The sequence below is a fragment of the Pleurodeles waltl genome, chromosome 5, assembly GCF_031143425.1.
Source record: "Pleurodeles waltl isolate 20211129_DDA chromosome 5, aPleWal1.hap1.20221129, whole genome shotgun sequence".
Taxonomy (NCBI): Eukaryota; Metazoa; Chordata; class Amphibia; order Caudata; family Salamandridae; genus Pleurodeles; species Pleurodeles waltl.
This window is the reverse complement of record NC_090444.1, coordinates 152,567,223-152,588,883: the sequence shown is the minus strand read 5'-3', so window position 1 is coordinate 152,588,883 and position 21,661 is coordinate 152,567,223. Positions and strand designations below refer to the sequence as shown.

Here is a 21,661-nt window from a genome sequence, read left to right as displayed (position 1 = left end):
GATGCATGTTCGAAAGAGTCTAAGGTCATTCAAGTGCATGTTATGCTCAGTCCTTTGACGGATGACTTGGGGCTTACATTAAGCCATTAGTTAACTGTTTGTCAAAATGTGCCATTTTCACTTTTGCCGTTAATCCCTGCTTCATCAACTCAACATTTGTAGTCTAAACCCTAATTATGAATCTTGTGCAAAAGAATAAGAAACCAAATGTCTGTTAACGAAGTACAAAAAGAGAATTAACAAGGGGCTTAGCCCTTTAACTGTTAGGATTTCTGTGCATTACAAATTATGTTATGACTGCTTATATTATAAGGGCAGTGAAGGGTCTACGCCCTGCACATGCCCAGAACACTTGCAGTTTATGGGTACTGTTAAAGTTTTGGATTTTTCATTCTTTATTTCTCGCTGGGTGGCCTTTGCGTCCATGAGTAAGCCCACTACTCTCGAAGTGACCTTAAGTTTCTAGTCTTCTAAAAGGAGTGTCCTCATCTTGTTCGGTTGTCTAATTCTAGACCCTCATTAGTTACTTTAGTTGCCTTTGTTCAGCATGCTTGTGAATGGAGCAAACCAGGTTAAAGTGGAAGCAGCTCTTTCACTTGCATTGATCCTGGTCCGATTGCACCACCCTCTTTAGAATCTCTCTCCTGGGGAAGATTATTTTTCCTACTGTCTATAAATGGTCTCCTTTCTTCCAGTGATTTTAAAGTTAACACGTAAGGCTGATCTCTTCAATCAAGTCTGAAAATCTTTTTCAGTGGCACCTATTTCAAGCTCTCCAAGGCTGATTCACCTTGTTTTGATCTGTTTCCTTTTTCTGTTGTCTTGTCCGGAGAACGCTGTTAGTGGCGTGCATGCAAGATAGAGCTTGTCAGATTACACTTTGATCTCATGGAGTTTCCTTCTTCAAATCCTTTGCCTAGTAGAAAGCAAAAGACGACTTGAATACGTCTAACCAACAGCTATGGTCTAAGTTTGAACTTTGTGAGATAGAGCTCTTTTGGCACAATTAATTGGGCTCATTCACACCCTTTCTGTTGTCGAAGAATTGGCCAAATCAGCTTCCATTGTGATATTTGGTGTACATCTTGTGGCCATGAACATCTTTCCAAATTTTTCTTGCACGATTTTCCATTCTGGCTAGCCTCTTTTTTGTTTGCTGTAATTCTGCCCCATATGCAATAGTCCCTCTGTATTGCATCAAAAAAACTTCTTAATGTTAATTTCATGTGTGCAGATCTATTCACTCTAGTCCTTGTTGTTTTGAAATTGTATGCTCTTTATGTCCACTTTTAGTAATTCAGGTTTGTTTTTATTGATTTGCAGCTTGTTTGCCTTAAATAATTCTCAATTGTCACAGGACAATCTCTGTGATGCAGAGATGCTAATAATCATCCTTGGAGACAAGAATATGTTTTTCTTTTCTGGTCCAACTCATGGGACAACGTAATAAACTCTTGACAGATTTGAAGTTGCATAATTTATCTATAATTTTGGGCTGGATAGGATGTAGCTGATGTACACATTTGTTTGTGATCAGTTTCACACTTTGTTCATGCTTGCAGCCTATTTTTAATTTGCTTTGCCATATTTGTTCAAAGGTTCAGTATCCTTTCTTTCAGTGGTATTGATTCTATATATTTCTAATTTGGACCATAAATGTTTGCAGTCTGCATTAAGGAAAGCTTAGCTACCATTTATGGCTGATAGAATAAGAAGACATTTTTTTAAACAAAGTTCTCCTTTATGCGCCGGTTAACTAGATCTTTATCTGTGGTGGAGAGGCCCTTCCTAAAGCCCAGTGCACCCCTCTTCCCCTCCCAGCAGTAAGTCACTGGCTTCCTTCAATCTATGCATCAGAGCTCGAAAAATCTACTCGACCGCTCGCTATGGCGATTTTTGTTTTTATGAGCTCGAGCTATTTTTAGATCCTACTCATACCTTCTTTTTTGTTTCGCATTTCTTTATTGAAAATTGTAAACATGGAAACAGCATTATGCATAACATTAACAATATAGTAGAACATAATGAGCTTTCTCCATTAGTACACCCAAAATATTAGCAATATCCGAAAAACTCAGCAGTGAAATACAATGCCACAGATTTGCAAAAACCTAACAGGGTGTGCGTGTACGATTGCGTGTATGAGGCCCTAGGCATACATCAACTGGGGTAAAGGCAAGGTACCATAAAGTGTCGGTGCCGACCGCAGATGGAGGGGCAGAATAAGGAACAACATTAGGATTCGTATCGTCAGCAAGCCCAAGGGATCTCTATTTTGCAGACCCGGTTGGGAGGGTAGGGCCTAGCAGGTCTGGGGCCATTGATAGGTGGGTATCGCAGCGGGGTTACATCAGTGCAGCGAAGGGGGTGGGTTTGGTAGAAGGACAATGTCTATCGCTGGGAGCTTTTATCTTATTGTGGAAAGAGAGGAGATGCTTATGCAGCGGGTGGAGAGGGATGAAGGGTAGGATCAGGTACATGGAAAAAGAAAAGGTGGTAGAGAAGAGGATTAGAGGAAATATGTGAAGAGGAGAAAGGAGAAGAGGAAGAAAGGAATAAAGAAGGGGAGAGGAGAGCAGAAAGGGCAGGGAGAGAGAAAAAAGAGAAGAGAGAGGAAAAGAGAAGGAAAGAGAAAAATAAAGAGCGACTGGGGATAATAGAGGGGGGGAGGGGAGGATAAGGGGGGGAAATGTAAGAAAGTGGCGGTGAGGGAGTAGAAGGGAAAAATGAACGAATGGGAGGTTCGGCCATCAGCGAGCTGGAGAAAAGTTCCCCATGTTTGCAGAAATACCTCTGTCCTATCATGTAGGTTATAAATAATGCGTTCATGAGCAGCTGTTTGGAACATTGCTGACAGCCATTTATCGTGTAAGGGGGTTATCGCTACTCACCAGTGTCGGAGAATACAAAGTTTAGCCGTAGCCAATGCTGTATGCAGGAGGCGGAGTTGTGTGCGGGACATGCCCTGAATTTCACCAGTATCGTGCAAAAGGAGCAACGTTTTCAGAAGAGAAGGCGATAGTCGCAAAACCCCCTGCAGCGTAACCCCAGCTGCCTCACTGTATAGTTGTATATTTTGACAGTCACAGAGTATATGTAGTAGGTCACAATGCGGGAGGGGGCAGCGCCCGATGTCACTCCCCGGAAGGAACCCTATGTTTCTAAATAATCGAACACCGGGGAACACTGTAGGGTCCATGGGCAGGTCCCCATACCGCTATGAAGATAGTGTGAGAGCTGCCGGTATTGCCAGGAATAGAGGCTGGGGAGCCCAAATTCAAATTGTAACGCTGGGAACAGATTCAACATCCCATTATCCAGGAGTTGATCGATAGATAAGATGCCCTTAGTTCGCCAGTCCTCCCAGTCAACCATATCCCTCCCCCCAATTAGTAAACCGGCGTTACCCCAGTGGCGCATGAGTATGAATCAGAGGGTCCACTCCTAGCAGATGGTGAGTTCGGTGCCAGGAGTGCAGCATGGCCTGCATCACTGGATGAGCGGGTTGGGACGAGGGAGCTCTGGTGCCATAAAGCACATCTAGTCTTCGTGGCATACGTGATAGCGTGCGTTCCGCCTCTACACACAGTGGAGGGGGGGGGGTCAGGAATACCCGGAAGCATGAAGGCCAGCTGAGAAAGATGTAGCATGTAGTGTGCCACAGAAGGTAGTCGCAGTCCCGGCACGCAATGAGTTTAGCTTTGGAGAGCTATGGTCTCATTGAACCCCATACAAATGCACATATGCAGCTATCTACCGTTCTGAGCATTGGCAGAGGTACTTGTAGCAGTAGCATCCCAAGGACATAAGTATATCGTGGTAAGGTTACCATGCATATGGCCTGCACCCTCCCCCAAAGGCAGAGCCCCAGATGGGGCCATTTCTCAAAATCTTGTTTGGTGCGAGGGAGCAGTGGTTCCAGGTTATCCTGCACCATCTGATCCAAGCCCCTATTAACCTAGATCCCTAGGTATTTGTTCACAGCAAATTGGGAAGGGCTCTAGAGCTGCGCTTTTGGTCACAGGGGAAGAGCTTCACTTTTATCCCAGTTGATTTTATACCCCGATGTTGCTTCAAATTCTGCCAGAATAGCTCATATTGCTGGGAGGGAGAGTGTAAGGAGCATGAGTAATATGTTGTTGGTGTATAAGTAGATCGTCGAGCGTCCTCCCGGCCTGTGGATGCCAGCAATGAGGGGTGACCATCAGATAAGAGCTGCCAGAGGCTCAACTGCCAAGAGGAATAGCAGCGGTGACAGTGGGCAGCTTTGCCGGGTTTCTCGTTAACAGAAAATATGTCTGAAAGGATTCCCCCGCAGTTGACCTGCGCTGTGGGCGAGTCATATAACCAACAGACTTTGATAATGAACCCATCTCCCAAACCAAAGCGTTTCAGGGTCTCAAAGAGATACTACCATTCAGTCCTATCGAAGGATTTCTCAGCATAAAGGGAGAGAGCCACTGTCTCCTCTCTGGAGTCTCTGGTGGTCCAGAATGCGTGTGCTAGGGTACGTAGATGATTCCTAGAGGACCGCCCGTGTACAAATCCCACCTGGATGTGGTAGATAAGGGACGGTATAACCTTTTTGAATAGCAGCCAAGATTCCAGCCAATATCTTGACATCCCCATTGAGGATCCCCATTGAGGAGGGATATAGGGCGATAACTGCCGCACAAGAAAGCGTCCTTCCCCCAGTTTCGGTAAAACCGATTTGGACGCCCTATTAGAAATGGGGTTCCAGGAGCCTGTAATTTCTGATCGCCGGAAGGCTTCATATAAGGACTCCACTGTTTCTGCTCCCGTCCATTTATAATATTCCACCAGGAATCTGTCCTCCCCTGGGGCCTTATGGTAGGGTAAGTTGGTTATAGCTTGCATTATATACTCTTTGCTGATTTCTCCCCCATTAGCTCTCTGCCCTCCGCAGTGAGACTAGGTACACGGGCCTCCTCCAAAAACGCAGCAAATCTGTCATGGTCCGCTTCCGTTTCTGAAGTGTAAAGTATCTGATAGACACACCCAAATGCACAAGCTATCTCCTGGGGGTCTGTGAGAAGCGTACCAGCTCCATCTTGCATGGCAGGAGTGGCTAGCGCTGCTTTTTGCTGACGTAGTTGGGCTGCTAACAGCCGGTCTGCCTTTTCTCCTTGCTCATAATGTCTATCCATCCTTTGCACTGCATTCTATACCTGGGAGGTATGTAGTTCTGTTTTTGCCTTTTCAAGGCAACAGTGTGTGGATGGGGAGGGAGATGCGGTGTAGTCACGGGTACAAATCGCTATAATTCCCTCCAGCTCTTGCTGGCAGAAGCGTCTCTGGGCGTTAGCGAGGGCGGTGTCTCTCATAAGTTGTCCCCTTATTGTTGCCTTCGCCGCAGCCCACAAAACCTGAGGAGAAGAGATCGAGCTTTTATTATCAGTCATGTAAGGCAAAGACGTGGCCGCAGAGTTGGTCCTTGCTCTGCAGCGAACGGTATCGCAATACATTCATGCGCCATGGCTTAATACTGGAGAGGCAAGGCCTAGCATCAAGAGATCCGCAGTGTGGTCGGAACCAGTTTGTGGGAAATAAGAAAGTAGTCCAACTGAGATTGTGGACCATGGATCGGCGATATAAAGGTATAGTGTCGATTGAGCGGATGTGAAAGGCGCAAGTGAACTATCAGCCCATTGTCCCACAGTACGTCTTACAATAATGCTCTGTCCGCGTTATTGCTGATATCCAATCTGCCCATTCGGTCAAGAACTGTATCACGGGCCAGGTTCCGGCGTACTGGCATTGGCTAGGGATAGAATGGCAGGTGGTCCTAATGGCAAGGCTCCGATCTCCGTCAGGAGACAGTTGAGATGTTGAAAGAATGAAAGCTTAGAGCCCGTAGGAGCATACACAGACCCAACGCAGATTGTACGATCCCCGAGTTTGAGTTTGGTGAGAATGTATCAACCATCCGGGTCGGACCACGACTTGAGCACTTTAAATTGTAAGGATCGGCGAAGAAGAATCGTGACCCTGCATTGCGCGTGGAGACTGAAGCCCCTCCCCCCGACGTAGACAGTTCGCTACCACTGTAGAGCACTCGACCCACCCAGTGTCTGCACTGTTTTTCCGATTCTAAGGATGATAGATGCGTTTCTTGCAAGAGGGCAACATCTGTACATTTGAATTGCAAATAGGATAAGATCTTCTTTCTTTTAATATAGTGCTTGAGGCCATGAACATTCCATGATAAGGTCATTAATGGGAGGGTAGTCTCCAGTCCCAGAGTGGGCATGTGGGTCCGAGGGGGCGATATAGTTACTATCGGATCTAGGGGCCACAGATTGGCGATTCGGACTATCTGTGTCAGAGTAAGTGGCAAGGAGGGAAGAAATTAAAAGGGGGGGTTAGTAGGGGTTCCGCAGTAAGGAGAAACAGACCAGTCAGAGAAAAGAAAGAAAAGACAGGGGAAAGAGTGAAGAAAGAAGCAGAGAGAGAAGGAGAGAAAGTTATGTGGCTCACAGAAAGAAGAGGAGACGTTCGCTTTGGGATCAGTAAGGGTACCTCGTGTGGAATAAACCCTGTTAATCCGCCGCTCTATTCCTGTGAAACCCGTGGCCCAGGTGCGCACGGGGAAGGGGGAGGCGGGAAGCCAACAGGAAGAAAACTAGGACAGATCAGGACCAGGATGGGGGTGGGAGGTACCAAGAGTCAGAAGGGAGGAGGGGGAGAGAAGAGGAGGGGTAAGAAGAAGAGAGCCAACAGGGAAGGGAGGCTCCTGAAGATAAAGGCAATACCACCGAGCTGTCACAGAAATAGCAGCGCCATCGGCGGGGGGAGGGCAATATATGAAATGTATATATAAATATAAACAAGCGGCGTACTGGCATTGGCTAGGGATAGACTGGCAGGTGGTCCTAATGGCATGGCAACAATAGGACCTCCCTTATACTCCCAACCAGATCTAATGAGGGGAGGTACATGGTGTCGATAATCATAAATTTGAAGCTCCTGGGGGTTGCAGGGTTCCAATTTACGGCAGAGTCATAGGGGTATACTCCAACAAGGCATCTAGGAGATATTGGGTGTCCCGGAAGGTTGTGCGGGCAGTAAGTTGGTCCTAGGTCAGAGGATCAAGTCTGGCCTCAGGAAGGAATGGGAGGGGATGACTAGAGGAAAAGGCAGGTGAGGGGTAGCGGTGGTGGGATGAAGGTGTGTGAGACTGTCGGGGAAGTGGAAGGGATTGGGAGGGGGCCTAAGGGGAGAGAGTTGGGGGGGTGGGGGGGGGGGGGGCTCGATTCGGTCATATGCGGGTCCATATAACTCCTATTATCGGCAAGACCTGTCAGTCCAAGGCTAGAAGAGTGTGCCATGAAGGGTGCTCTCCAGGCAGCAGAAATGCCCTTACAGAATTTGTAGGAAGTTGGCTCTGTATATACTATTTCAAAGTAAGAAATAGTGTGCACAGAGTCCAAGGGTTCCCCTTAGAGGTAAGATAATGGCAAAAGTAGATAATTCTAATGTTCTATTTTGTGGTAGTGTGGTCGAGCAGTAGGCTTATCCGAGGGTAGTGTTAAGCATTTGTTGTACACACACAGGCAATAAATGAGGAACAAACACTCAGACTTACTCCAGGCCAATAGGTTTTTATATTGAAAAATATATTTTCTTAGTTTATTTTAAGAACAACAGGTTCAAGATTTACAGTTAATACTTTAAATGTAAGGTATTTCACTTAGATACTTTAGGAACTTTGAATGAAAAAAATATCATATACAGTCAATAAGCTATTTTCAAAGTGGACACAGTGCAAAAATCAACGGTTCCTGGGGGAGGTAAGTAAAGGTTAGATTAGGAGGTAAGTAAAACACTTACAAGTTTCAGTTCTGGGGCATAGGCAGCACACCGTTGGGGGATCAAGGCAACCCCAAAGTTACCACACCAGCAGCTCAGGGCCGGTCAGGTGCAGAGGTCAAAGAGGTGCCCAAATAACATAGGCGCCTATGGAGAACAGGGGTGCTCTGGTTCCAGTCTGCCAGCAGGTAAGTACCTGCATCCTCGGGGGGCAGACCAGGGGGGTTTTGTAGAGCACTGGGGGGGACACAAGTAGGCACAAAAAAACACACCCTCACGGCACAGGGGCGGCCGGGTGCAGTGTGCAAAGCAGGCGTTGGGTTTTGTATAGGTTTCAATGGAGGGACTCTGGGGTCACTCTAGCGGTGCAGGCAGGCACAGGGGGGCTTCTCGGGACAGCCACCACCTGGGCAAGGCAGAGTGTCGCCTGGGGGTCACTCCTGCACCGACGTTCGGTTCCTTCAGGTCCTGGGGGCTGCGGGTGCAGTGTTGGGTCCCTTGTTAGAGGCAGTCGCGGTCAGGGGGAGCCCCTGGATTCTCTCTGCAGGCGTCGCTGTGGGGGCTCAGGGGTGTCGTCTCTGGTTACTCACGGGCTCGCAGTCGCCCGGGAGTCCTCCCTGAGGTGTTCGTTTTCTTCAGGTCGAGCCGGGGGCGTCGGTTGCAGAGTTTAGAGTCTCACGCTTCCAGCGGAAAACGTGAAGTCCTTGGAAGTTGCTTCTTTGTTGCTTTGTTGGTTTTGAACAGGGCCGCTGTTCACAGGAGTTTCTTGGTCCTGTAGTCCAGGGCAGTCCTCTGAGGCTTCAGAGGTCGCTGGTCCCTGTCAGATGCGTCGCTGAAGCAGGATTTCGAAGTTGGAGACAGGCCGGTAGGGCTGGGGCCAAATCCGTTGTCGTATTCCTCCTTCTCTGCAGGCTTGTAGGTCAGCAGTCCTTCTTCTTTCTTCAGGTTGCAGGAATCTGATTTCCTGGGATCTGGGGAGCCCCTAAATACTGAATTTAGGGGTGTGTTTAGGTCTGGGAGGGCAGTAGCCAATGGCTACTGTCCTGGAGGGTGGCTGAACCCTCTTTGTGCCTCCTCCCTGTGGGGAGGGGGGCACATCCCTAATCCTATTGGGGGAATCCTCCAAACTCAAGATGGAGGATTTCTCAAGACAGGGGTCACCTCAGCTCAGGACGCCTTAGGGGCTGTTCTGACTGGTGGGTGACTCCTCCTTGTTTTTCTCATTATCTCATCCAGCCTTGCTGCCAAAAGTGGGGGCAGTGGCCAGAGGGGCGGGCATCTCCACTAGCTGGGATGCCCTGGGGCGCTGTAACAAAAGGGGTGAGCCTTTGAGGCTCACTGCCAGGTGTTACAGTTCCTGCAGGGGTAGGTGAGAAGCACCTCCACCCAGTACAGGCTTTGTTCCTGGCCACACAGTGACAAAGGCACTCTCCCCATGTGGCCAGCAACATGTCTGGTGTGTGGCAGGCTGGCAGGAGCTGGTCAGCCTACACTAGAAGTCGGGTATGTTTTCAGGGGGCATACACCCTCTGGGTGTATTTTACAATAAATTGCACACTGGCATCAGTGTGAATTTATTGTGCTGAGAAGTTTGATAACAAACTTCCCAGTTTTCAGTGTAGCCATTATGTAACTGTGGAGTTCGTGTTTGACAAACTCCCAGACCATATACTCTTATGGCTACCCTGCACTTACAATGTCTAAGGTGTTTCTTAGACACTGTAGGGGCATAGTGCTCATGCACATATGCCCTCACCTGTGGTATAGTGCACCCTGCCTTAGGGCTGTAAGGCCTGCTAGAGGGGTGACTTACCTATGCCACAGGCAGTGTGAGGTTGGCATGGCACTCTGAGGGGAGTGCCATGTCTACTTAGTCATTTTCTCCCCACCAGCACACACAAGCTGTGAGGCAGTGTGAATGTGCTGAGTGAGGGGTCCCTAGGGTGGCATAAGACATGCTGCAGCCCTTAGAGACCTTCCCTGGCATCAGGGCCCTTGGTACCAGGGGTACCAGTTACAAGGGACTAACCTGGGTGCCAGGGTTGTGCCAATTGTGGAGACAAAGGTACAGTTTAGGGAAAGAACACTGGTGCTGAGGCCTGGTTAGCAGGGTCCCAGCACACTTTCAAATCATAACTTAGCATCAGCAAAGGCAAAAAGTTAGGGGGTAACGAAGCCAAGGAGGCATTTCCTTACAGATGTATACTGATAGATAGGGCATGTAGACAGATAAGTAGAGACAAAAATCTCAAGAATAGAGGGGGCTCATGGTGGTCTCCAGTCAGTCAGGACTTGGGTATAGGTAGCCCAGCAGGAGTGGATGGATTAATGAGCACCATTCCTTATATGAATACAGAGCCTTGACCATATAAGCATATATTACTCATAGGATAACAGTGCAATAAACATTAGACCTGAGTCAAACAGAATGAAAGGTTCATTCTGACCGCTATGAGCTGCTCCTAGGAATGCACAGATAAAGAGGTGGGGGATACTTGCAACAGGGCGATTGAAGCTGCAGTAACAACAGTAATAAGAGTGATAGCAATAATATGGCATTGAAGGTGTATATGCATAGTACTTATCGTTCAGGGGATGGCTGGTCTGGTTGTCCGCAGGTGGCCATCAGGTGATCCAGTGACTCCCTCAGGAAACATGCAAATCGATCAGCAGGAGGCAGGGGTTTCAAAGGGGACCTTTATTTGTCTCTGTGCAACCCCTGAGTGGTATGCCACAGCTTGAAGGGCAATGTCTCTGCCATCTTGACACCTCAGAGGGCGGTCAAAGAACCTGCCTCTTTTCTGTGCTGCAGCGTGAGTATAGAGGGTGCCAGGTTTGGTGTCCGTGTGTTAAGTAGAGTCATTTCTCGTGGAGATTCTGGACGTCAGGTCCGTGGATTCGTGGTCCATGGGTTGGGCGGAAAGGTCGTCCAAAAGAGTGCAGGCCCGTAGGCTCAAAAAAGCCCCTTGATTTTATTCATCGTTATCCACATTCAGGCCGGCTCAGAGTCCAAATGTAATGTTCAAATGTCGCAGTTGAGGCCTGAGTGCTAGGAACGCTTTCTGTTTTTCATTCGTTTCACGTGAGAAGTCTACGGCAGTACAGATTTGATGACCTTTATGGTTGTATGGGCCATGGGCCCTCGCAGTCAGTAGCAGCTGGCAGACCTGTTCATGCCATAGGAAGCACGCTATGATGGGACGGGGTCTCTCGTCAGTGTTCTTGTGGAGGTGGCCAGTTCTGTGTGCTCGATGAAATTCCAGCATGGGAGAAAGAGTAAGGCCCGAGAGAGTAGGTATGAAGTCTTTAAGGAAAGCCCTCATAGCTGCGCACTCCTTGCTTTCCAGTAGACCAAACAAAACGGACATTGTCCCTCCGGCTCCTATCTTCTAGGTGTCAGAGTCACCAGATCCTCAGGGTCTGTGCACGTTCCCAACAGGTCCACCACTGAACAGCTCCAAAACTCTGATAGATAAATCACAGAGACTGAGAGAGTCCAAGAGGGGATGAGGAAGGGAACAGCTGGGAAGGAGACCTGTAGTAAGAAAAAGGTTAGAACACAAAATATGAAAATTATATCTCCTGAAATCAATACTAGACTATGATTCTAAGCCTAGTCACTCTGAAAACATGAACAATCTAAGAGTTAAGTTTAAAATGACTAAGTTTCAAGATGGCCGGATACCTGTAGGGGAATCAAGATGAATTAAATGAAAACTTTCTTATTCAAGTACTTTCCTTTACATGAGAATCAGAAAAAACATTCTGACTAAATTTTAAACCAGTCATATAAATCCTGTTTTGAGAATGTATACTAGGACCATACAATATTGCATCTAGAAACTCTGGCCTTCTGTGTACTCTTAAAATGTTTCAACACAAATTGCGCATATTGCAGATATATATATATATATATATATATATATATATATATATATATATATATATATATATATATTAAACACCATAAAAGGGTTGTGCACCATGAATAACACAATATGGATTCAGGAAACAAATCACATAACTTGTCAACTCGAATATTACATAATAAATATCTTAGAATAGTAGCATACAATAAACAACATGAATTAAACTCGAGGAGAGAATCGTGCGTCTTGCCAATTCGAGTGTTACCATGTAAAATACCAAGAAATGGTAGCACGCAATGAATATCAAAGTCAAATCATCATTAATCGAATCGCGCGTCTTTCCGATTCGTAAAACACGAAGTAAATGTCAAGGAATAACAGCTCACAATAAATAACAAGATCAAAGTACCATGAAACGAATTGCGCTTCTTTTGCCGATTCTTAAGCCACCATGTAAAATGTCAAGAAATAGTAGCGCGCAATGAACAACAAAGTTAAATGCTCATGAAACGAGTTGTGCGTCTTGCCAATTCGTAAAACATCATGTAAATGTCAAGAAATAGTAGCGCGCAATGGACAACAATGTTTAAACACCATAAAACGAATTGCGCGTCTTGCCGATTCTTAAGCCACCATGTAAATGTCAAGAAATGGTAGTGCGCAATGAATAACAAAGTAAAACCTTTATGAAATAAATCACGCGTCTTGCCTATTTGTAAACTACCATATAAATGTCAAGAAATGGTAGCGCGCAAGTAATCTGTTACTCATTTAAGAATTTAAACCAAGAATATGAAAATTCTAAATAACGGTGTCGGGACAGTCCAACCACCGTCTTACTGCCTGGAACAATGATCACCAATGAAGGATTAGGGCAGAAGACTGGAAGATCCAAATAGGCTGCCGGGACAGGAGCTCAGGAAGAAGCTGCTGCTCTGCACCGGGACCTCTGAATAGTGAGCATTGGGAGTTGGGCTGGCTCTCTTTTATAGAGTCTTGGCCCAGCTCAGAACCACGCCCAGGCATGTTGCAGGGAAAGTCTCTGGAAGGCCCTGGAAAGGGGCCACACCCTAACACACTCTGAAAACCTGCAGCAATACATTGCAAAGGAACAGTATTTGTAAGCATATTAAAAATACGTTTTCAGGATTTAACTCTGCAATGCAAAAAGTTAAACCACAACATATCAGCACAATGCATAAATTACTTTGTTTTGAGAGTGCTGGGTTTTTGCATTTTTGTCGCCAATAGATCGCGTATTGCTCTGGTGTTGACACTAGGTCCGTGAGTATGTGTCGGAGGAATTGTAGGTTCGATGGCATCTGTCGCTGTAGATACGCATGTTCTGCAATAGCTCGCCATCTGGTGTTGGGCCGGAGTGTTACAAGTTGTTTTTCTTCGAAGAAGTCTTTCGAGTCACGGGACCGAGTGACTCCTCCTTTTGTCTCCATTGCGCATGGGCGTCGACTCCATCTTCGATTGTTTTTTTTCCGCCATCGGGTTCGGACGTGTTCCTGTCGCTCCGAGTTTCGGAACGGAAAAAATAGTTAATTTCGGAAGATTTTCGTCGGTATTGTTGCGTTCGGGATCGGCGTACTTAGATTCCACACCGCATCGAAGAGCTCCGGTGCCCTTCGGGGTAGTTTTTCGATCCTCCGTTTGGGCCTTGTCGGCCCGACCGCGTGCTGAAGAACGGCGATGGAACGGACCCCGTTCCGTTTCTGCCCCAAATGCCACAATAAATACCCCTACACAGACCAACACTTGGTCTGCAACCTGTGCCTGTCACCTGAGCACAGCGAAGACACCTGCGAAGCCTGTCGTGCGTTCCGGTCCCGAAAAACACTCCGAGACCGTCGAGCCAGAAGACTTCAAATGGCGTCCGCACCGACAGCCCAACGGGAGTTCGAGGAACAAGAAGAGGAAGGTACCTTCTCGATCCAAGACTCAGACTCCGAAGGATTCGACGATACACAAACCGTGAGTAAGACGTCGAAAACCACACAAAGAAACATTTACAAGGCCCAGGGGACGCCACTGCCACCAGGCCATGGCTCGACCCATAAATTCGGTGACCGACCGTCGGCACCGAAAAAGGCCCAAACAGTGCCGAGATCGTCCGACTCCGGTCGAGACACCGGCACGCAGCCTTCTCGGGACCGAGAAAGTGCTGGAGACAAGCCTCGACACCGAGATGCCGGTGTGGACACGGCTCGACGCCGAGACAGCGGCACCGAAACAGATCGACGCCGAGAGGTTTCGGCCCCGAAAAGGAAAAAAGTCACCTCGGAGCCGAAAAAACACGCAGACAAAGTTTCGATGCCGAAACAAACTGCAAGCGACCCGGCTTCAGGCTCTTATACAGAAGAGCACTCGCTAACCTCCCAAATGCAAAAGCATAGGTTTGAGGAAGAGCTACAAGCAACTGATGTGGACCATACGCAAAAGCGTATCTTCATTCAGCAGGGGACAGGAAAAATAAGCACCCTTCCCCCCATTAGGAGAAAGAGAAGGTTGGAGTTCCAGACGGAACAAGCACCACAACCAAAAGTGGTGAAAAGAGTTACACCACCACCCTCTCCTCCGCCCGTGATTAACGTTTCACCAGCACAAACGCCATCACACTCCCCAGCTCACACCACCATGAGCCAGGGTGACCAAGATCAGGACGCATGGGACCTATACGACGCCCCAGTGTCAGATAACAGCCCGGAGGCATACCCTACAAAACCATCTCCACCAGAAGACAGCACCGCGTACTCTCAGGTGGTGGCTAGAGCAGCACAATTTCACAACGTAAGCCTCCACTCAGAACAGGTCGAGGATGATTTCTTGTTCAACACACTCTCCTCCACCCACAGCTCCTACCAAAGCCTGCCTATGCTCCCTGGTATGCTCCGGCACGCAAAAGACATATTTAAGGACCCGGTCAAAAGTAGGGCAATCACACCAAGGGTGGAAAAAAAGTATAAACCGCCTCCTACGGACCCGGTTTTCATCACAACACAGCTGCCACCAGACTCTGTTGTTGTAGGAGCAGCTAGGAAAAGGGCCAACTCTCACACATCTGGAGATGCACCACCCCCAGATAAAGAAAGCCGCAAGTTCGATGCAGCTGGTAAGAGAGTCGCAGCACAAGCTGCAAACCAGTGGCGCATCGCGAACTCCCAGGCACTACTTGCGCGCTATGACAGAGCCCACTGGGACGAGATGCAACATCTCATTGAACATCTGCCCAAAGACTTCCAAAATAGGGCAAAACAAGTGGTTGAGGAGGGACAGACCATCTCCAACAACCAGATACGTTCCTCCATGGACGCTGCAGATACAGCTGCACGGACAATTAATACATCTGTAACTATCAGAAGGCATGCATGGCTCCGAACGTCTGGATTTAAACCAGAGATTCAACAAGCAGTTCTCAATATGCCTTTTAATGAAAAAGAACTGTTCGGTCCAGAAGTGGACACAGCGATTGAGAAACTCAAAAAAGATACGGACACTGCCAAAGCCATGGGCGCACTCTACTCCCCGCAGAGCAGAGGGAATTACAGCACATTCCGTAAAACGCCCTTTCGAGGGGGGTTTCGGGGTCAAAGCACACAAGCCAGCACCTCACAAGCAACACCGTCCACTTACCAGGGACAGTATAGAGGAGGTTTTCGGGGACAATATAGAGGAGGGCAATTCCCTAGAAATAGAGGGAGATTTCAAAGCCCCAAAACCCCTACTACTAAACAATGACTCACATGTCACTCACCCCCTCCACACAACACCAGTGGGGGGAAGAATAGGTCATTATTACAAAGCATGGGTGGAAATCACTACAGACACTTGGGTTCTAGCAATTATCCAACATGGTTATTGCATAGAATTTCTACAATTCCCTCCAAACATACCACCAAAAGCACAAAATTTAACAACACACCATTCCAATCTCCTGGAGATAGAAGTGCAGGCACTATTGCAAAAGAAGGCAATCGAATTAGTGCCAAACACACAAATAAACACAGGAGTTTACTCACTGTACTTTCTGATACCAAAGAAGGACAAAACGCTGAGACCAATCCTAGACCTCAGAGTAGTGAACACTTTCATCAAATCAGACCACTTCCACATGGTCACACTACAAGAAGTATTGCCATTGCTAAAACTGCACGACTACATGGCAACTTTAGACCTCAAGGATGCTTATTTCCATATACCAATACACCCATCGCACAGGAAATACCTAAGGTTTGTATTCAAAGGAATACATTACCAATTCAAGGTACTGCCTTTCGGATTAACAACCGCACCAAGAGTCTTTACCAAATGTCTAGCAGTAGTCGCAGCACACATAAGAAGGCAGCAAATACATGTGTTCCCATATCTAGACGACTGGCTAATCAAAGCCCATTCGTTAATAGAGTGCTCAAATCACACAAATCATATCATACAAACCCTCTTCAAACTAGGGTTCACCGTCAATTTCACAAAATCCAAAATTCTGCCACGCAAGGTACAACAATACCTGGGAGCCATAATAGACACATCAAAAGGAGTAGCCACTCCAAGTCCACAAAGAATTCAAAATTTCAACACCATCATACAACGCATGTATCCAACACAAAAGATACAGGCAAAGATGGTATTACAACTCCTAGGCATGATGTCATCATGCATAGCCATTGTCCCAAACGCAAGACTGCACATGAGGCCCTTACAACAATGCCTAGCATCACAGTGGTCTCAAGCACAGGGTCACCTCCTAGATCTGGTGTTAATAGACCGCCAAACTTACCTCTCGCTTCTGTGGTGGAACAACATAAATTTAAACAAGGGGCGGCCTTTCCAAGACCCAGTGCCACAATACGTAATAACAACAGATGCTTCCATGACAGGGTGGGGAGCACACCTCAATCAACACAGCATACAAGGACAATGGAACGTACATCAAACAAAACTGCATATCAATCACCTAGAACTTCTAGCAGTTTTTCAAGCACTAAAAGCTTTCCAACCAATAATAGTTCACAAATACATTCTCGTCAAAACAGACAACATGACAACAATGTATTATCTAAACAAGCAGGGAGGGACGCACTCCACGCAGTTAAGCCTGCTAGCACAAAAAAATTGGCATTGGGCAATTCACAACCAAATTCGCCTAATTGCACAGTTTATACCAGGGATACAAAATCAACTCGCAGACAATCTATCTCGAGATCACCAACAGGTCCACGAATGGGAAATTCACCCCCAAATACAGAACACTTATTTCAAACTCTGGGGAACACCTCAGATAGACTTGTTTGCGACAAGGGAGAACGCAAAATGCCAAAACTTCGCATCCAGATACCCACACAAACAATCCCAAGGCAATGCCCTATGGATGAACTGGTCAGGGATATTTGCTTACGCTTTTCCTCCTCTCCCTCTCCTTCCTTACCTGGTAAACAAACTCAGTCAAAGCAAACTCAAACTCATATTGATAGCACCAACTTGGGCAAGGCAACCCTGGTACACAACGCGGCTAGACCTATCAGTGGTACCCTGCATCAAATTGCCCAACAGGCCAGATCTGTTGACACAGCACAACCAAAAGATCAGACACCCAGATCCAGCATCGCTGAATCTAGCAATCTGGCTCCTGAAATCCTAGAATTCGGGCACTTACAACTTACCCAAGAATGTATGGAAGTCATAAAACAAGCAAGAAGGCCATCCACCAGGCACTGCTATGCAAGTAAATGGAAGAGGTTTGTTTGCTACTGCCATATTAATCAAATACAACCATTACACACAACTCCAGAACATGTAGTGGGTTACTTGCTTCACTTACAAAAATCTAACCTAGCTTTCTCTTCCATTAAGATTCACCTTGCAGCAATATCTGCATACCTGCAAACTACCTATTCAACTTCCCTATATAAAATACCAGTCATTAAAGCATTCATGGAGGGCCTTAGGAGAATTATACCACCAAGAACACTACCTGTTCCTTCATGGAACCTAAATGTTGTCCTAACTAGACTTATGGGTCCACCTTTTGAACCCATGCACTCCTGCGACATACAGTTCCTAACCTGGAAGGTGGCATTTCTCATCGCCATTACTTCCCTGAGAAGAGTAAGCGAGATTCAGGCGTTTACTATACAGGAACCTTTTATACAACTACACAAAAATAAAGTCGTCCTAAGGACCAATCCTAAATTTTTGCCGAAGGTTATTTCACCGTTCCATCTAAATCAAACAGTGGAACTTCCAGTGTTCTTTCCACAGCCAGATACCGTAGCTGAAAGGGCACTACATACATTAGATGTCAAAAGAGCATTAATGTATTACATTGACAGAACAAAGAACATCAGAAAGACTAAACAACTCTTTATTGCATTTCAAAAACCTCATGCAGGAAACCCAATTTCAAAACAAGGTATAGCCAGATGGATAGTTAAATGCATCCAAATCTGCTACCTTAAAGCTAAACGACAGCTGCCCATTACACCAAGGGCACACTCAACCAGAAAGAAAGGTGCTACCATGGCCTTTCTAGGAAACATCCCAATGCAAGAAATATGTAAGGCAGCCACATGGTCTACGCCTCACACATTCACCAAGCACTACTGTGTAAACGTGTTATCCGCACAACAAGCCACAGTAGGTCAAGCTGTATTAAGGACATTATTTCAGACTACTTCCACTCCTACAGGCTGATCCACCGCTTTTGGGGAAATAACTGCTTACTAGTCTATTGCAGAACATGCGTATCTACAGCGACAGATGCCATCGAACTGAAAATGTCACTTACCCAGTGTACATCTGTTCGTGGCATCAGTCGCAGTAGATTCGCATGTGCCCACCCGCCTCCCCGGGAGCCTGTAGCAGTTTGGAAGTTACCTTCAATTATTTATATATGTATCATCTCAACCTTAAATAGGTGCATACTTAGTCACTCCATTGCATGGGCACTATTACTACAATTCAACTCCTACCTCACCCTCTGCGGGGAAAAACAATCGAAGATGGAGTCGACGCCCATGCGCAATGGAGACAAAAGGAGGAGTCACTCGGTCCCGTGACTCGAAAGACTTCTTCGAAGAAAAACAACTTGTAACACTCCGGCCCAACACCAGATGGCGAGCTATTGCAGAACATGCGAATCTACTGCGACTGATGCCACGAACAGATGTACACTGGGTAAGTGACATTTTCATTCTGATTCATTATGCGTCAGTGCTGCTAGCCTGCCTTCAACGGCATTCAGGCGGTGGTCCAGATCTGTGACTTTATCCTGGAAACCAGCTATGTCCACATGGATCGACTTGAAATCTGTAGATAGGTCTGTGATCTTCGAGTCCATGGTTTCCATGCGACGGTCCACTGCGGCGATTTCCTGTAGAATACGCTCCATGGCAGTGTCTGAGTGGGTGTCCATGGAGGTGTCCATAAAGCTGTGGCCGAGAGTGATGGCAGGTGAAGACATGGGCCATGGTTGTGAGATACCTTCCGAGAAGAGCAGCTACTGTGTAGATTTACCTGTCGTTTTGCTGGAGGGCATCGCCTTGAAGAGGAGGACTGAGCGTTGGAGGGGTGGCAGCCTCGGTTGGAGCCCAGCAACTAGACAAGCATCCCAACTGTATCACGTCTGCAGGGCGCAGTTGTGTCACCCAGCGGTGTTTGTCTCGCCTCAAAAAGGTAGGGTAGGGTGACTCACCAGTACTGAGGACCACACATTCGGCGAAGGCAGCGGTAATAACGTTCACAAACCCTGGATATGAGGGTTGTTGGCCTACAGGGCAGTGATGGGTAAGGTATGGGGTGGAAGCATCCACACCTGAATCCCTCAGCAACCGTAAGCGGTTCACTACCGTCATCTGAGGGTGGAAGGGGTGAGCAAGGCGCAGGAAAAAAAAAACTACCCTTAAACGGTTCCGGATGTAGTCGACTTATCAATCACTCCCTCTGGACTTTCAGTGGTGCAACATATGTGTCCGTTTTGTGGGTGGGTGCTCCGGGCGAGGTGTGGCCCCATTTACTCTGGTCTATTAGGGACCAGCTCGAGGTGACTGGTGCTGCATTCCGCGAATCAATTCAGCCGTCCAGGAGGGGGGGGGGGGAAGAAGGTTGAAGAGTGCTCCCTGTGGTGAGGATGAAGAAGGAAGCGTGGATGGAGGAAAAAAGAAAAAGAAGTCTGGCCCGCAGCATTCCACAGCGCTATGGGCCGGGCAGACCCCACCGGGGGTGAGGTGTGTTTAATAAGGGGTGGGGACGCGTGTGGGCCCACAACGATGTGGCTGCCACACGTGAGACCTCTCCGGCAGGTTTCCTCCAGCTTGCGCAGGCAAGCCGTCGCAATCTCTAAAATCGGGACCGCGGCTGCACTTCACGTTGCGGGTGCCACTTATACTCTGTGGGCCGTAGCAGCTGCACGTGAGCCCTCTCCGGCGGGTCTCATGCAGCTGAACTGCCGCTGTCTCTGAAATCGGTAGCGGGCTCCTTTGTCACTCTGTGGGCCACTGCACGCCCCTTCTGGCGAGTGGACAAAGAACAAGTGTAGCAATTAAGATGCCTTTAAATCTTGTTTACTAAGAGCTTTGCCATCAGGGTAGGAGTGTTTCTCAGTTTGTTTAAACACTCAGTTGTAAGAAATATATTACTAAACCATGATGTGGTAACATATTGTCATCTACACACAGTAACTTTCCAAGAATTGTCTAAAAATCTCTCCACTAACTTGCAGTTTTACTGATAAAACTATATAGTGTATTAAAAATCTTTGAAAATTGGGTTTCAGAAAACATATCCTTTGCACATCAACACGTGAAGTATTCTGATTTGTTTTCATCCAATTAAAATATTTTTTTCATCACACAGATATATAAAAATGGGCTTTCACAACTACTGAAATATATTTTTAAATGTTTGCACAGTTGACTTAGTCATTTAAATGTGTGTTAGGAAAAACCTGACACCCTATATCCTTTTATTTTACATTCTAAGTATCAGGTCACACAGTTCACCTTACAAAGTCCTGGAACTCTGCAGTCAGAAGGAAAATTAATTGCAAGAGAAACTGACTGTGAAACCTGAGCAAATGTGACATAAGGACAAGATTTAAAGGCATCTTTTCTTGCCCCTCCACTTCTCAACTAAACAGAACACCTGTTCAGTGTCAACTCGCCAGAAGGGACGAGTAAGTATTAAAAATAGCTTGACCTGATCAACTAAGACTCACCAATGCGAGTGGATTTTGCAAGCACTGCTGTCCAAGAGATTATTAGAATTAAATGTTACCCAACATTTTATCAGTAAGAGAATCTACCACACCTCTGCCATACTTAGAGCACTGCACATCATCACTGAGCAGTCTATGAAATGGAACTCCCCCACTCTCTGTTAACTTTGACAATGAGAAGTAATTCAGTGGCGTGGAGAGAGCGACCCTTTGGAAACTCCTCTGCCACTATGGTGTGCCAGATAAACTTGTAAGAATCATCTGGAACTTTTACGAGGAAATGATAAGCAAGATAGTCCACGGAGGACAACTCACGGAAGCCTTCCAAGTGAGGACTGGAGTCCATCGGGTTGTTTACTCCTGCCTTTTCTCTTCCTGTTGGCCTTAGACTGGATCATGACTTTGCAGGCGACCTGGCCATACTCTCCCATAACCATCTGCAAATTCATGAAAAGACTGAAAATGTGACAGCCACATCAGCACAACTTGGCCTCAACATCCTTAAGGGAAAAAGCAAGATTCTGAAGGCTAACACGGCCAGCGCAACTGCAGTCACTCTTGCAAGCGATGCACGGAAAGAAGTTAAGGCCTTCACTTACCTGGGCAGTTTTGTAGGGCAGCATAGACACCAATGTCAAGGCAAGAATCGTCAAAGCAAGGGCTGCCTTCATTCAGCTAAATAAGATCAAGCACACCAGGGACCTAAAGCTGCAAACCAAGACAACATAAAGTCAGTCCTTTCTGT

At 46.9% G+C, this 21,661-nt stretch overlaps 1 protein-coding gene across 1 annotated transcript in view; it reads left to right on the top strand.

The window, feature by feature from the left end:
• The window catches only part of CNIH4 (cornichon family member 4), a 94,367-nt gene that overhangs the window by 5,582 nt on the left and 67,124 nt on the right, over positions 1 to 21,661 (top strand). The gene's annotated exons all lie outside the window — the stretch shown is intronic.